This window comes from Moschus berezovskii, chromosome 6, assembly GCF_049115385.1.
Source record: "Moschus berezovskii isolate FMDL1 chromosome 6, NW_MosBer_1.0, whole genome shotgun sequence".
NCBI lineage: Eukaryota > Metazoa > Chordata > Mammalia > Artiodactyla > Moschidae > Moschus > Moschus berezovskii.
Window position 1 is genome coordinate 115,319,360 of NC_142465.1, and position 12,253 is coordinate 115,331,612.

Consider the following 12,253-nt stretch of genomic DNA (forward strand, 5'->3'; position numbering starts at 1 on the left):
TTTTTATCCCCATTTTGTGTGTTGGTGATAGGATTAATTATATCAGTTTGTGTATTTCAACTCTTCTTAGGATACTCTCTTTTTTGTCTCTTTCTAAGAGAGAATCTGTTCTTGCAGGGAAGACCTGTAAGGAAATTAAATGTTGAAGACAGTTTTATGTTGATTCAGAGAGAGGAATATTATTTGGGGAGTCAACGCTACCCTTTATGCCCCAGTGTGGTATAGTATCCTTTCTGCTTGAGGTTCTGTTTTTTAAATGTCTTAACTCCAGTGTCTTGATTAGATTCTCTTCTAACTAATTATATTCTTCACAACTTAAATGTCTGGTTATAAAATGAATTATTAATTATACAGACCTTTTATAAATTCTGATAGTCCTTACCTTTATTTCTGCTTGTCCTCTTAACTCCTTATTCTACAGTTCTCTCTTCACATTCATCTTACACTGCAGTGCAGCTTTTAAAAGTCTAGTCTTTGCAGATCTCTACAGTTGATAGGCCTTGTTTTATATCTGACTACCAAATTTAACACTAAACTCTTAGAGAACCATTTGTTTGGTGCTTATTTAAAGGCTTTAGAAGTACTTCTCTGTTGGTCCAGTGGTTAAGAATTCACCTTCCAATGCAGGCAGTGCGGGTTTGATCCCTGTTTGGGGAACTGAGAAAGCCCCCATACCACGCAAAGACCCAGCATAGCCAAAAATAATTAATAAAGGCTTTGGGAAGCTTTGTAACATTTCCTAAATATAGAGGAAATGAAAGTATTTCCACATTACTCAGTTTGTAGATAATTATCTTCAAAACACAGACCTTGGTATTTGGCCATAGGAAAGGGTTTTTGGGTTGTTTAGTATTTTATTTTCTGTTTTCTACCATCAGTTTTCATTAGCTTTCCCCCTGCCTTTGGACCATTAAAATATGTACATGGTGAAATAAATTTACTAAGAACAAATTGAAACCCTCTGTAATTTCAGTCATTATTACACAGCAATAAATTGGGCATCAGAGAAATAGTTGGGTTTCTATATGATCTTTTCATACTGTTTTTGGGAGAAAGAAAGGGAGTGTTATTTTCAAGTTTATTGGTATTTTGAAAATGCCACAAAGAGGTTCAATAGACAGTTATTTATGCTTGTGGAATTTTTGCTGCTGGAAGTTTTAGTATAACCATAAACATTTTGTACTAGGTCTTTGGGAAACTTTCACTTGCTATTAAATTTTCTAATTTGCATTGAAGTCACTTCAATTATTTGAAAATGTCTTTTAAGTTCTAAGCTTTATTTTATGAGGTTTTCCCTGTGTTTCCTAATTGCAAATGACTGTAGACTGTGTGGATTGCTGGTCTTTATAGGCAAAGGTGCTGACTTTAAACACAATGAATAGGGTAGCACATGTGGCTCTCAGAAAACTACAGTTCATTTACTAAAAGTCTTATTTATTTAGCTTATATTTTACTTATGGACAGATAATATGCCTTTATGGCAAAGCATTGCTTGAAAGGTGAGATGTATTTGCCCAATTCCTTGAAATTGGTGTTTTAAGGCTGCCTTTTTCTAGATGTTACTTTTATCGTGTAGTTGTAAAATGTTTTGAACATAGGATTATGTAAGTATAGATAAAGAAGTGCATGTTCAGTTGCAGGAATTTTTAGTGGTATCATGAGGAGAGGGTAATGTTTATTTCCCCCAAGTTTTATGTTCGCTAGAGGATATGGACACACATTTTTTCCCCTTTCCGCTGGAGTCTGTGAACTGAGGTTTGGGCAGAAGTACTGGGGCAGCAGTGGGTGGAGGTTGGGGATGTTGGGGGAAAGATTATAGTAAAGAGGAGGCACAACGTGAAGGCAGGTAGTGGAAGGTGAAAGGTCAGGCTAAGGGTTTATGCTCTGTCTTCAGCTCTACGAGAACAGAACTTTTGCCAACATGGTCACTGCTGTTGAAACCAGAAAGCATCAATAAATGTATATCAGATAAATGAGGACATCAGTAAGTTTCCACAGACTATTAAGAATCCCTGTTCTATACACTCACTTTGAAAATCTGAGGTGGGATGACTAAAAATCCTAACTAAAGAATACTTTATTCATTATCAGCAGAAGAAAAGTAAAGGGATAACCTGCCATGTTTGACTTTATATTCAGTACTTTCTTAAGTATATCCCAACAGGCCCAATTGTATCACAGTTCTCTTTTAAGTGTCCCTATCTGTAAACCAGTTGATTGTTGCTTATTTTGGAAAGAAAAAAAAAAGAACAAATTTTCTATCCAAGCCTGAAGTCTTTCTTTGCTTCTGAGGGCCTCCATAGAATGCCTTTAGCCTACTTATACATATTTCTTCTACCATTTAAAAGATCTTTCTGCTCCTGCCCAGTATCTCTCCATAAGGTCTTCCATGTATATCTGGTTTCCTTCCCCCTTACATGCCTTTGTTCAAGCAGAGACCCTTCTTTCTGACCAGGAACAAATAGGTTTTGTGGGAATGCTCTTTTAAGAAAAAAAAAATTAGATTACCAACAGGGACCTACTGTTCGACAGAGGGAACTCTACTCAATATTCTGTGGTAATGTGTATGAGAAAAGAATCTAAAAAGGAATGAATATATGTATATGTATAACTGAATCACTGCCGTTCACCTGAAACTAACACAACATTGTAAATTAACTATACTCCCTATAAAATTTTTAAAAAAGAAAAAAATTAATTTCATTTACATAATTAGAGGTGCATGTGTGTTAAGTCGCTTCATTTGTGTCCGACTCTTTGTGAGTCTGTGGACTGTAGCCCGCCAGGCTCCTCTGTCCATGGGATTCTCTCTGGGCAAGAATACAGAAGTGAGTTGCCGTGCCCTCCTCCAGGGATCTTCCTGACCCCGCAATTGAACCTGTGACCCAGGGATCAAACCTGCATCTCTTACGTCTCCTGCATTGGCAGGCGGATTCTTTACCACTAATGCCACCTGGGAAGTCCTGGTACAAAAGTGAATATTTATTTACAATGAGGAAAGAAATCACAAAAATGGCAACTCAAGAATTGACAAATACAAAATTCAGAAAATAACATAATTTTATATTCATTTGTATTAATATTTCCCTAACATGTTGCTGGGAAATTTTTTTCCAACATTTTTTGGCTGCTTCTGCTTTGATTACCTCTTTATATTACAGTAATTCTGTGACATTTTCTAAAAAGAGATAAAAAGATAATTTGATGTCTTCTATAACATGGTTGACCAAAGTATGCTTTTTGTTATTGATAGATTTTAAAAGTTCTTTCAACTTCACAGCTGCTGCTATTGTTGTTGTCCAGTCATGTCCGACTCTTTGTGACCCCATGGACTGCAACACTCCAGTCTTTGCTGCCCTTCACCGTCTCCCGGAGTTTGCTCAAACTCATGTTCATTGAGTTGGTGATGCCATCTAATCATCTTATCCTCTGTCACCCCCTTCTCCTCTTGCCTTCAGTCTTTCCCAGCATCAGGGTCTTTTATAATGAGTTAGCTCTTTGCATCAGGGGGCCAAAGTATTGCCGTTTCAGCATCAGTCCTTTGACTGAATATTCATGATTAATTTCCTCAAGTATTGACTAGTTTGTTCTCCTTGCAGTCCAAGGGACTCTCAAGAGTCATCTCCAACACCACAGTTCAAAAGCATCAGTTCTTGGATGCTTAGCCTTCTTTATGGTCCAACTCTCACATCCATACATGACTACTGGAAAAACCATAGCTTTGACTATGGGGACCTTGGTCGGCAAAGTAAGGTTGACAACTGCTATTGGTGACATGATATAAACTTGTAAGATTGTCATCAACTTTGGGAGAACCCTAGCAAGTATTCTTCATATATGGGCTCTAGGATTACAAGGCTATATTTTTTCTTGTGTACTGACTACCCTGAAATACACTTTGAATTGACACATTTATATCATGGTATGATCTACTCTGCACATTTCTGTCAGCATGCTCAGTGGCCCAGCAACATCTTTGTACACAGGACAGTTAATTATAACTCAGCCACACATGGAAGTGACTGAGGATCACATAAATATTTACCATTAAACCTAAAATCAGTGTATCATCAGTTTAGTTTTCCATTTAGGAATCCCCCAAGTGCCTACAGCTACTAGTTCGACTGACGGGGGGGGTCGTGGTGAAGAGGTAAAATGAAAAGAAGCTGTGGTTAATGATCTATGTTAAGTTTGTGAGGAGAAACATATTGTCTTTGCACATTTTATAAAAATAATTGGTCATTTGTAACAGAGTTGGAGAATTCACATTCCTGATTTCAAAATACATTACAAAGCTACAGTAATCAAAAAGAATGTGGTACTGGCATTAAGACAGACAAATAGACCAATGGAATAGAATAGAAAGCCCAGAAATAAACCCTTGTATATAAGGTTGAATAATCTTTGACATGAGTGCCAAGACCATTCAATGGGGGAAACAGACAGTCTTTTCAACATATGGTGTTAGAGATTTTGGTTATCTATTTGCAAAAGGATCGAGTTAGAACCTTATCTTACACCATATACAAAAAATTGTCAAAGTGGATTAAAGACGTAAGCTTAAGACCTAAGACTTTGAAACTCCTGAAAGAAAACACCTTGCTTCAAGACATTGGCCTTGCATGGTTTTTTGGATAGGACACCAAAAACATAGGCAAAAAAGCAAAAATAGACAAATGGAACCACATCAAACTTTAAACATTTTGAAAATTTTGTGTATCAAAGAACAATCATAGAGTGAAAAGGTGTCCTACAGAATGGGAGAAAATATTTGCAAATCGTGTATCTAATAAGAGATTAATATCCAGAATACATAAAGAACTACAACTCAACAAAAATCAAATATCATGATTTAAAAATATCCAAAGGGCTTGAATAGACATTTCTCCAAAGATGATCACATAAATGGCCCATAAGCATATGTAAAGACACTCAGCATCACTAATCAGCAAGGAAATATAAATCAAAACCACAATGAAGTGTCATTTCACACCCATCAGGATGACAACTATCAAAAAAAAATCAAAAACAAATAACATGTTGGCAAGGATGTGGATAAATTGGAAGCTTTGTGCACTATTGGTGGGATTATAAGATGGCATAACTTCTATGGAAAACAGTATTAAGTTTCTTTGAAACTATGTTTTCTACATGACAAATTCCAGCGCATTCTTTGAGACTCAGTTTAAAATCTTACTTCCTCTATGAAACCTTTTGTGACTTAACAGCGGTTCTTTGTATTCCTAGAATGTAACTATCTTATATCTTTATTTCTATTTTAATTATGGCACTCACTATGCAATATTTTAATTTTGAAGTTTGACATTTCTGTCCTTCAGGGTGTTAAAATCCTCTTTGTACCCTCCTGGGCTTGGTTCTAGTATAGTACCTAATACATCTGTTCCGTTCAGTCACTCAGTCGTGTCCGATTCTTTGCGACCCCATGGACTGTAGCCTACCAGGCTTCTCCGTCCGTGGGATTCTCCAGGCAAGAATACTGGAGTGGGTTACCATTTCCTTCTCCAGGGGATCTTCCCGACCCAGGGATCGAACCCGGGTCTCCCGCATTGGAGGCAGACGCTTTAATCTCTGAGCCACCAGGGAAGCCCACCTAATACATAGTAGATCCTAAAAAATGGTTCTTTACTGTATGAATGAAGAGTGACTTCAGAGTTTGAAGTCTTTTTTTTTTTTGTCTCTGCCATCTGGCTTACAGGATCTTAGTTTCCCAACCAGGGATTGAATCTGGGGCCACAGCAGTGAAAGCTCTGGGTCCTAACCCTGGACTGCGAGGGGAGAACCTGGAGTCTTATTTTTAAAAGGGTTGATTGGCCTTACTGTACTTTGTGGTCACAGATTGCATTCTTATTAACAGCAGCAGCCAGTTTACTTTTCTACTTTCTAATATGTTGCGTGTTCTCTGTACCTCTACTGCCTCCATCTGATCCAGGCTATCTTCCCTCACCTAGAAGGCCATAGTCGCCTTCCAACTTGTCTCCACTTCTCCTCATGGTCCTTGGTAGCGTATTTTCCATAGGGAAGCCAGGATCAGCTTTTGAACATGTAACTCTGATCCTGTCTAGAGTGGTTGTAAGACCGGCATGGGTCCTTGGAATGCTTACTTTGGGAAGTTTTAGAGACTTTTGTCCCACTTTATAGGAAATAATTTAAAAGGTATTCACATCCCGTATTAAATATGTGGTTTTATTTATTTATGTGGTTGTATTCATTTATTTTTCTATCATAGATTAAAAGAATTTTAATTGTTTTGCTTCTGACATTCTCTGGCTGCAAATAACTGACTTAATTTGTAATTACCCTAAGACTTTTTAATGATTAACATAGCATTTTTTGCAAAGTGAGAATTGTTTTCAAATGTAGTGAAAACTTAAGAAATGCTTACCTTAATAAATGGAGTTGCTTGGTGTTGTAGTCTGAGGACACTTAAGCATTTATTAATTTTTATGATTATAATTTTCTTTCTGTATTTTGGACTTGTAAATATATTTTTTCAGATCCCAAACATTTGCCTAGACCCTTGAAATTTTCAACTTGTAGATCCTAGGTATTAAGTGAATAATGGATAAAATGGCACCATTCACTCTCCTTTAATATTCTTCTGTGACTTTCCATTCTTCTTACAATAAGATCCTTTCTTTTCTGTGACCTGCAGGACCCAGTTTGATCTACCTTCTCCTGTCTTCATCTCCCACCTCTCTCCCCTGGGCACCTGGCCTAGCCTCCTGATCATCCTTCTTGTTCTTTGAACACTCAAGTGGTTGCTTTTCTTTTTCTTAAATTTATTATTTTTTAAAATTTCCTTTTAGCTCTGTTGGGTCTTTGCTGTTGCACAGGCTTTTCTCTAGTTGCGGTGCTTGAGCTTCTCATTGTGGTGGCTTCTCGTTTTGGAGCACAGGCTCGAAAGCTGTGGCTTGTGGACTCAGTAGTCGTGGCTCGCAGGCTCTGGAGCACAAGCTCAATAGTTGTGGTGCACAAGCTTAGTTGCCCCGCGGCATGTAGGATCTTCCCGGATCAGGGATCAAATACTTGTCTTCTGCATTGGCAGGCAGATTCTTTACCACTGAGTCACTGTGGAAGCCCAAGCAGTTGCTTTTCAACTCAGCTTAAATGCCCCTTCTGAGAAAAGCTCTCCTGAGCTACCTGATCTAAAGTGAGTCTCCCTTAGTTTTACCATAGTCTCCAGGTAGCTCAAATGGTAAAGAATCCACCCGCAATGTGGGAGACCTGAGTTCAATCTCTGGGTTGGGAAGATCCCCTGGAGAAGGTAATGGCAACCCACTCCAGTATTCTTTCCTGGAGAATTCCATGGACAGAGGAACCCAGTGAGCTACAGTTCATGGGATTGCAAAGAGTTGGACACCACTGACCGACTTTCACTTTCACCAACTCTTTAATTCCTTCTGAGTGAGTTTCTTTCTCCCTTGAGGATATTGCTCCATGGGGGAATGCACCCACCTTATTTGGTACTGCTGTATCCTCAGCACTTAGCACAGAGTCAGACACATATAAGGTAGTTAGAATATACTTGTTGAACAAATAAAGAGCTATGTTAATAAATTTTGTAGTTTAACAATTCTTACATTGTTGGTGTAAAGTTTTCATGGTCATAATAAATTATGCTCTAATCCACTAAGTTCTATTTGCTGATATTTTACTTGGGATTTTTGTGTCCATCTTTACAAGTGAAGATCTATAGTTTTATTTTTTTCTATCATGTCTTAGTTCAGATGGGTATTAGGTATATGCTAGCCTCATAGAATGAATTAAGAAAGATTTCTTTCTATTCTGTAAGTTTGAGAACAGTATGGATAATGTAGAGATTATCTGTTTAGTAGAAGAAAACCACTTGTGCCTGATATTTCAGTGGCTAGTTCTTTGAATATCTTACACATTTCTGCTGTGGGTTTTTGTTATTTTCATAACTTTTCTTGAGTTGACCTTCAGTTCGGTTCAGTCACTCAGTCGTGTCCAACTCTTTGCAACCCCATGAACTGCAGCACACCAGGCTTCCCTGTCCATCACCAACTCCCAGAACTTACTCAAATTCATGTCCATCGAGTCATTGATGCCATCCAGCCATCTCATTCTCTGTCATCCCCTTCTCCTCCTGCCTTCAATCTTTCCCAGCATCAGTGTCTTTTCCAGTGAGTCAGTTCTTTGTATCAGGTTGCCAAAGTATTGGAGCTTCAGCTTCAGCATCAGTCTTTCCAATGAATATTCAGGGTTGATTTCCTTTAGGATGGACTGGTTTGATCTCCTTGTAGTCCAGGGGACTCTCAAGAGTTTTCTCCAACACTACAGTTCAAAAGCAGTAATTCTTCGGTGCTCAGTTTTCTTTGTGATTCAACTCTCCATACATGACATACAATATCCATACATGACTACTGGAAAAACATAGCTTTGACCATAAGGACCTTTGTCAGCAAAGTGATGTCTCTGCTTTTCAATATGCTGTCTAGGTTTGTCATAGCTTTTCTTCCAAGGAACAAGCATCTCTTAATTTCATGGCTGCAGTCACCATCTGCAGTGATTTTGGAGCCGAAGAAAATAAACTCTGTCACTGTTTCCATTGTTTCCCCATCTATTTGCCATGGAGTGATGGGACTGAATGCCATGATCTTAGTTTTCTGAATGTTGAGTTTTAAGCCAGCTTTTTTACTCTCATCTTTCACTTTCATCTAGAGGCTCTTTAGTTCCTCTTCACTTTCTGCCATAAGGGTGGTGTCATCTGCACATATCTGAGGTTATTGGTATTTCTCCCTACAGTCTTGATTCCAGCTTGTGCTTCATCCAGTCCAGCATTTCACATGATGTACTCTGCATATAAGTTAAATAAACAAAGTGACAATATACAGCCTTGACATACTCCTTTCCCAATTTGGAACCAGTCCATTGTTCCAGTTCTAAATGTTTCTCCTTGACCTGCATATAGATTTCTCAGGAGGCAGGTAAGGTAGTCTGGTATTACCATCTCTTCAAGCGTTTTCCACAGTTTGTTGTGATCCACACAGTCAAAGGCTTTAGCATAGTCAATGAAGCAAAAGTAGAACTTTTTATGACATTCTCTTGCTTTTTTGTGAGCCAGTGGATATTGGCAATTCGATCTCTGGTTCCTCTGCCTTTTCTAAATCTAACTTGAGCATCTGGAAGTTCTTGGTTCACATACTGTTGAAGCCTCACTTGGAGAATTTTGAGCATTACTTAGCTAGTGTGTGAGATGAGTACAATTGTGTAGTAGTTTGAACATCCTTTGGCATTGCCTTTCTTTGTGATTGGAATGAAAGCTGACCTTTTCCAGTCCTGTGACCTGGGGACCTTCCCAACCCAGGGATCGAGTCCAGGTCTCCTGCATTGCAGGTGAATTCTTTACCATCTGAGCCAGCTGGAAAGCCCAAGAATACTGGAGTGGGTAGCCTATCCCTTCTCCAGGGGATCTTCCCAACCCAGGAGTCAAATCAGGGTCTCCTATATTGCAGATGGATTCCTTACCAGCTGAGCTATCAGGGAAGCCCCTTGAGTTGACCTTGGTAATTCCTATTTTCTTTGACTATCATCCATTTTATTTCTCTTCAGGTTTGTTGACATTAAGTTATATGTAATTCTCTCATAATTAAAAAAAAATTCTCTCCAGATCTGTAGTTATAATGTCCCTGTTCTTAGCCCTAATGTTAGTTATAACTTTTCTCTTATTTTTAGTTAATGAGACCTTCCAAAGGATTATCCACTTTTGTTAGTTTTTATCTTTTATTAATCTTTAAAACTTAATTTAAAATTTTATTGTTTTTTATTGAAGTATAGCTAATTTATAGTATTGTGTTAGTTTCAGGTGTGCAGCATAATGATTCAGCTTTACATATATTTTATATATTCAGTTATATATGTGTGTGTGTGTGTGTGTGTGTATATGCTTCCCAAGTGGCTCAGTGGTAAAGAATCCACCCTGGCAATGCAAGAGACATGGGCTCAATCCCTGGGTCAAGAAGATCCCCTGGGGGAAGAAATGGCAGCCCCCTTCAGTATTCTTGCAGGAATAATCCCATGAACAGAACAGCCTGGCGGTGACTGAGCACACACATTATATATATATCCAGCTATATATACATGTGTTTGTATGTATGTATATAGATATAGATATTCCTTTTCAGAGTCTTTTCCCATATAGGTTATTACAAAATATTGAGTAGAGTTCCCTGTGCTATACAGGAGGTCCTTGTTGGTTATCTATTTTATATATAGTAGTATTTTATATATGTGTGTATCTGCTAATCCCAACTTCCTAATTTACCCATTCCCCCCACCCCACTCCCCTTTCACCTTTGGTAATCATAAATTTGTTTTCTGTGTCTGTGTCTTTCTGTTTCATTAATAAGTTCATTTATTTCATTTTTTAAGATCCCAAATATAAACAATATCGCATTATAGTTGACTTTCTTTATGTGACTTACTTCAGTTAGTATGATAATCTCTAGGTCCATCCATGTTGCTGCAAATGGCATTATTTCACTTTTGTGGCTGAGTAATATTCTTACATATATATATGCCACATGTTCTTTATCCCATTCATCTGTTGATGGACATTAGGTTGCTTCCATGTCTTGACTATTGTAAATAGTGCTGAAGTGAACATTGGGGTGTATGTCTCTTGGTTTTCTCTAGGCATATGCCCAGTTATTTATTTTTTTAAGACAAAGTTTTTAACTTAGTATAGTTGATCTACAGTAGGTTAATTTCTGCTGTACAGCAAAGTGATTCAGTTATACATATATTTTTTTTTACGTGCTTTTTCCTTATGGATTATCTTAGGATATTGAATAGAGCTCCCTGTGTTATATAGTTGGACTTGTTTTTTATCCATTCTGTATGTAATAATTTGCATCTAGTAACCCTGAATTCCCAGTCCATCTCCCCCATATCCTTTTCCCCCTTGGCAACCACAAGTCTGTTTTCCGTGAGTCTTTTTGTTTCGTAGATAGATTCATTTAAAAACAAACAAAAATTTTTTGAGTCAATAAAGAGTCAGTCTACTCTCCTTTTGACTTTTACTTTATAATTTGGTCTTTATTTTCTTTTTTGAGTTTGTTATCATTTTCTAGATTTTTGGGTTAAATGTTCTGTTTGTCATTTTCAATCTTGTTTCCTCATAGAAATATTTTAGTAGTTGTTATATAATCACCAAGGATGGCAGCACTGAAAGATAACACTCATTTGAGTATGTAAATTCTGGCTTGTTTTAAAAGTAAGCTCATTTTTTGTTATATTATATCCTCACTTTGTAATATAATTTAAAAACACTAATTGCTAATATAAAAAAGTCCAATAAATATAAACATATCAGGAAGTCCAAAATGTCTGGGAATACAGGAAAAATATGCCTTTATTACACTTCTTTGTTTTAGATGAACAATTGGATTAATTGCTTCAAGTTTAGAGATAACTCACCAACAGAAAAATTCCCTGGAGGTTGAAGAAAATTAGCAATCATATTATATGAAAATAGAACTAATATTTTGCTTTAAAATTTATCTCTGTTTCTGGACTTCTTGTGCAGCTTGTTACTTAACAGAAAGGAAGATATATACATTTTTATACAATAATATCTGCATTGAGGAGTGGAGACTTAGCAATATTCAGTCTTCTAAAGAAATTCTGTCCATCACAAGTTAAAACAAGGCAGCCATACAGTCTCCATGCATTCTAGCGTGTTGAGTATGCTCCACATAAGTAAGCTTTCCGTAACTCATCTGGAAGGTATTGGAAGGATAAAAATAGACTAAATGTTCAAAATTTCCATCCTAGGAGTTTCCTGCTTTTGCCTACATCTCAATTGTCAGTCCAGGTCCTGGCTCCTACTCCACTCTGGTCTGTGCAAAGACAGTGGAAGCGTTTACGCCATAAATATTCAGGCTGCCAGATGGTCTGAGCATTGGCCTCTGCCTGCCCTGAAACAGCTCCTTTCCTACTCTTCTGTCAGAGTGGAAAAAGTGAAGGAGGGAGACTGTACAAAGACCCAGAAGCCAGGATGACAAGCATGTGGGATTTAAAAGGGTTCATAGGTTTGTTTTCAAGGAATACAGGGCTTACAGAATCCATCCGTTCTCTGCTGGCTGGCATGTCAGATTACGCTCTGCCAGCCCAGTTCATTTAGGGAAGTCACACTCTGGAATCCGACCCTTTCTGGTTCACAGAGATAGATGGAGTCTGATGGTCACAGGGCACTTTCGCCCGCTTTCTG

The 12,253-nt window shown here is 37.7% G+C and overlaps 1 protein-coding gene across 4 annotated transcripts in view; it reads left to right on the top strand.

Annotated features, from left to right (window-relative positions):
• TNRC6B (trinucleotide repeat containing adaptor 6B) overlaps window positions 1-12,253 on the top strand; it is a 252,336-nt gene that overhangs the window by 100,755 nt on the left and 139,328 nt on the right. The gene's annotated exons all lie outside the window — the stretch shown is intronic.